We start from the raw sequence: 6,046 nt of genomic DNA, 5'->3' as shown, positions 1-6,046 counted from the left end.
AAACATGATCAACCATAGCGGCTGAATTTTCTGCATCATCCTCTTCTGCAAGTAGAGTCTCCTCATCATCATATCTGGCTCTAGAAAACATATCTGCCACTGGATTATCCTTCCCTGCTATGTGTTTAAATTCCGGATTTAATGACTTGATGTATGCAATCCATCTCAGCATAGCTATATCCGGAGTAGAGCAACTCGTAATCATACCAATCAATGGCAAGCAATCTGTCTCTACCACAACTAGAGCTCCAATAAAGTACTCCTTGTCACATTTGAGAGCCGTAACAATCCCCAGTAACTCCCTTTTGATTTGCGGATATCTCCTCTGTCTCATTTAGGACTTTCGCCCCAAACCGAATAGCATACCTGTTTCCATCTGCATCATCTTGACCCACAGCCCAACCTATGCCAATTGGACTAGTATCAACTGTCAATACAATAGGCCTTCCGCAATTATAATCCGCTTTCCTGAGAGTAGGAGCAATATGCAATAACTTCTTCAATTTTCGCATGGCTCCAGTGTGGCTCTCATCCCAATAGAATTTCTGCCCCTTTCGAAGCAGCTGATATAAACAATCTGCTATGTGTGCAAAATGGGGTATCCAAATCATATAAAACACACAAGCTCCAATGAATCTCTGTACCTCTGAAGTGGTAGAATAATACTCCGCAATCTTGCCTATAGCATCCATCTTATCAGATGAGGGTTTCATGCCATAATACCCACACATATGTCCAACAATGACAACTTCATTCACTCCAAAAACATATTTTTGCCCTAATAGTGTCAAGTTCACTTCTTCTAACCTGGCCAAAATCTTCTCGCAAGATGAAATATGATCAGCCACAAAGTATCTACATCCTTGCTCATTTAGACTCTCATTCTTCTCTTCTTTTGCACACCCCTTAATGGGCACATCATCCAAGAAAGGCATAGTAAGCTGAGGTATATAATCACGAAGAACCTTATGCATGGCATTCATCATATGCGCAACAGAATTAGTGGCACCTTGAGGCAAGGTACACATCCTGACAAGCCCAATAGGAGTTCTCATGGTGGTTATGTCCCTGCTTTCCAAAGCCAGCTGAAAATGATCATATCCCGAATACAAATCACCTAAAGAATAGATGGCACGTCCAGCAAATGCTTCTGCAAACTCATCCACAACTGGACCTATACCAACATTCCTGATAGTAACTCTGTTTACTGGCTGCATGTCCTGTATAAATCGGAGAGTACCATTCTTCTTTGGAACTCTAAACCACCTATTTGAGTATGGTGCAGATGAAGACTCTAGGATTCCCATCCTGATTTTCTCATTCAACAAATCAATCACCTTTGGCAGGTGTGCTTTAGGCACTGGAATAGGTCGGAGGTTCCATGGAATATGAGAAATAGTAAAGATCACCATAGGAGCAACAATATCCGAATTCACACATCCAATCTCATGCGGGAAAAAAGCAAACCCTCTTTCATGTCGCTCAAGCATCTCCTGAAAGCATTGCCTCTCTGTGGGTAGCAAGAATCACTATTTCCAATTTTCAATTCAGCAAGAGTCTCTGCTAAAAATTTATGGCCTATATGCTCTGGATTCCTCAAAATTGGCTGTTTGGCAGCCCTCTCTATTTGCTGATCACTGTCAAGTGGAAGCGGTATAGCTACCAGCTTCACCTTTTTATCCACAGTCTTGTATTTTGTGTCAACCCTAGCTTCATTATGATCCTTTGCATTACTCAAATCTTGTTGTAAATCAGCGATTCTGCACTCCAATGGCTGAATATCCTCAGCCCTCTGCTCTATGGACTGCATAGGAACAGCCCTAAACTCAGGATGCTGAAATATTTCAGCAGTAAACTTTGTTGGCTGAAAATTTTCAGCCCTCTGTGTCTCTGTAAGCTGATCATAATCAGCCGAAAACTCTATTTGCTGAATTTCTTCAGCACTCAACATTTTTTGCTGAAGCATCTCAGCCTCTGACTCAATCTGTGACACAAAATCTGCAATTTCATGAAACATATCCAGGGATTGCACTAATACATTACTGTGACAACTCTGCATATAAGTTTTCAGCATATTCTCCATCTCTATCATCGTATCTGCACAAATCATACTGTCATACATCCCATCTATGTGCTCATCATCCTCTAAAATTTCTGCATTTTTCAAAATTTTCTCCTTCCTGGATATGTACTGCCTGGCAGCTCTAGGCAACCTAAAAATCTTCTGATAGCTCATCGAACTGTTTGCTGAAATCCCAACAAAACCGGAGGAGAAAACACTGCTGCCAGGAGGCGAGAACTCCAATCTCCTCTGCTCTGTACCACCGTCGTCTCACGAAACGGTGGTACCTAATGAAAACCCGAATCCCTCACAGTGGGCAAAGGTGCATCTCTGAGAGTATCCCTGTTTCTAACATGGTTCACACACACAGTCATAAATTGAACTGCTCTCATGCCATCTTTGCTACGAATCCGTGCATAAGCAGATCCATCATCCATTGTAACGTGTCCACTAGAATCATTCCGGACACGTCTTAGCAGTCCATCCGGAGGGATGTCTAGAAAGCTCCGCTCGGCACTCCCATGGAATGTTACGGGACTTGCAATCTAGGTCTTCCCGCGTCTGCCACGGAAGTATCCTGGCCGTTCCCACTTAGGATCGACCTGAATTTGGGTTTTCCTGTTTGGTCATTAGCTAGCAACAACTAGCGTCAGACCCGAGCGAACTACTTTACGCAGAAACGCCAGGTCCGAAGCGGATTCACGCTGCACTTGGTTCAAGGAGAATGGGAAACGAGAGGGATGCAAGGCTCGACCTCTCTGCCATAAGGCATAGTCCCCCTAAAACAACGTGAATCGGGTAATAGTTAATTCTAAGTCATCGTTCTCGTTACTTGTTTCGGTGATGACGATCATCCTCTGTTCGTTGAAGACTTTGAGAAAAGTTCCCGGCTAACCGGGACCACCCATCCATAGGACAGACCCATGGTCCGTCCTCCGCACTTTCCTCGGTTTGTTTTAGTTATGTAATTACCTACCACATTAATTTGACACATATCAAACAGCTTCTTTGATTAACCCTGTTAAGCACTGGTTCCTTCACGTAATCTTATCACAGGACATAAAGAAAACAATGTCAAACAACTTCTTTGTTATCATTTTATCCCTTTTATCTTTGAAATACAAGGAGTTCCGCCCGTAGGCTTAATCATAATCCGCCCGAAGGCTATCCAGTAATCCACCAGGGATCACTATTCCAAGCTTCTGCCCGTAGACTAGTATGCGGGCCTCGAGATCCAATCCCGAGTCACGTTAGCCTCTTGTGCAGGGCCCGGAAGGCGAGGGATTTACGGCCAGAGCCCCCTCTGGCACCCAAGCGTCCTCCTGCTCCAAGTAGAACTCAACGAAGAGACCTCTCATGGCGGGTTCGGTCCACGTTCCCGGCGCGGTTAACAACCCCCTTGGTTAGGGTCAGGCAGGCAGTCGGGGGTAACTGAAGCTGCCTCTCCCTTCAGGCCTTCAACCTGAAGCATTTAGATATCTTTTCATCCTTTAGTTCCTTGAGCAAACAATGCAAACAGTGCTTTCTAAACTATTACAAGCACAATCAATTTCAGTGGTCGTTTATTTGGCCAACTGTTAAGGAGTGAATCTTTCTCTCCGAATGCATCCAGCATTCGATCTGGGATCAATTGCGACTTGGCAAGATCCCCAAGGGTTTGTTTGTTCACCCTTTTGTCCTTGGGTTAGGGCCATACCCTGTTAACCCAACTTAACCAATACCTTAGGTTTTATTAATAGTAAGTCCTGGCGACCATGTCGCTTCAATTTATTGATCGGTCATTTGCTTCTGGGCAAATACCTAACTCTCCTTTTCTCTTGGCAATTATTCCCCAAGAAAGGTGATGTAACAGGATGTTTACTCATCCTCTTGTAAGTTAAATTTGCGCAAGAACCTGCCAACCCTAATCCACGGAATGGCAAAACTTCTTACGATCAACCCGCAAGGCTAAGTGACGTTGCAATTCACTACACAAGTGTCGCCTCCATCATTTCGCCTATTGAATGGCATATTCAGGTCACGGAATTAACTTCAGACGAGAAGGAGGGTTTAGGGTGTCCTTTTACCCAACCCATCCCTAATTTCACTAAATCGACAACGTTTAGTCCTAGGGTTCCAACTCAATTCGAGTTTCATCATTTTGGACGCTTGGTCCTTAAGGTAGGAACCCTAGCATATTGTTTACATGAGCATCCAATTAGCTTAACATTTTTGGAAATATGGTTTGGACTATTGGGTTTGAAGGTTCCGACTTAGCGACAATGGGAAAACTTGGCCGAATCCTTAACGTGCTAATCCCTAGTTAGTGTTTGGGGTATCTATCGTATTGACTGAACCATACCCATATGAATCCTTTGTGGCTAGGTGATTTGGGTAATTCACTATGCTTGTCTTGCGACAAGGATGAATCCTTCCTGGAGATAATAAAGTAGATCTAAAGGAGGAAAAATAGTTGCAACTACTGCAATACATGTAAACATGTGATTCATTGCTTCTACGCATCACATGGTTCACAATAACTCTATCTTTCCTTGGTATACTAAAAATGCATGATAATCTGGGTACTAACTTTCCTAGGACCTACTAGGACTTACATCAAATAACCATGCCTACAACCTTGTTGTCTACACTTTAGAATCTCATGCTTTGATAAACCATGCGACCTTTCCTAAATACGGCTCCTGATGAATGAAATTTCTGCATGATGACTATGCAACACGCAACTTTCCCCTAGCTACAATGTAGTTAATGAAGTTCATACCAAACTAAAGCTAGTGTTAGCTTATTCCATGTTACATGCTACTTGCAAGTCCATAAGATTATTTTCGTACTCTTCTATTTCTTTTCGGATAATATCTTATGGGTGTTAACTTTTCCTCATGAATCATTACAAGGAAGATGTTGCCCAAAATGCGGCACTCGCTTATTCCTACCATGTCTAGTAACAAAATGCACTTATCAATTTCATTTCTTTGCCCTATATGTTTAGACTCATTACTTTGGTAATGTTCCAAAATAGCAACATGCAGCTAGTCTTCTAAGGCGGACAACTCTGGAAATGCAACTGTTTCAATTTCATGACATGCATCAACCTTGTCTAATGTTTAAAGAGATAATTTATCAAATGTATTTTTAACGCTGCCACATGCATTAAAAATAGGCGTAAAATGCATTCTCCCTTATGGAATTAAGCGTGCCTAAACATTTCTTTGTGTGAAAATAAACTCGAAAAAACCTGGACTTGTGGGCTCGGGGAGATATCCACTTGAATGCTTGGAGATGAACCTCCCGCAGGCGCACCTTGTGACTTTTTAGGGGCCATCGTAGGCGTGGTTTTGGCTTCTGGGTTGCCTTTGCGGTCTATGAATTGACTTGCCTTGGTATGCAGCCTCCAGATCTTTGCCTTTTTCCCTCGTACGCAGGAGATTCCTTTGCGGGACTTAGGATAAATGGTGCTTGCGGATGAATTCTTTAGGAAAACCCGAGTGGCTAGGAATGGGTTCACGGATGGCTTGTGGCCTTTGAAGTCTAATTGCGGGAAGCCTCTTATGAAGGATCTTGCGGGAGGGCTTTATAGCTTATTCCTCTTCTCTCAAAGTCCCGGGGGAAAGGGGTATGCATGGACTTTATGGGGATCTAGTGGGAAGGGGGCTTAAGAAGCCCCCTTAGAAGCTTTTTAAGAAGCTTCTAGTCGTCAGCAGCAACGTCGAGGGGGGGTCGTGATCCAGGCGGGGCGGCGGATTGTGGCTGTCTGGCGGCCGTGGCGGCGAACTATGGCGGCTGGCAAACTGTGGCGGCAGCGCGGCGGCTTTCCCTCCAGCACGACGACCTCCCTCTAGCACGGCGACCTCCCTCCAGCACCGCGACCTCCCTCTAGCACGGCGACCTCCCTCCAGCACCGCGACCTCTAGCACAGCCCGTCCTCTCCTCCTTTTTCTTCTCTCCCTAACGGGAGTTCATATAGGCAAGGGGGGGAAAGGGAAG

The sequence above is a fragment of the Lygodium microphyllum genome, chromosome 22 (genome assembly GCF_053477565.2).
Source record: "Lygodium microphyllum isolate KBCC chromosome 22, Lygodium_microphyllum_v1.1.10, whole genome shotgun sequence".
Classification (NCBI taxonomy): Eukaryota; Viridiplantae; Streptophyta; class Polypodiopsida; order Schizaeales; family Lygodiaceae; genus Lygodium; species Lygodium microphyllum.
This window is presented reverse-complemented; position numbering follows the sequence as displayed.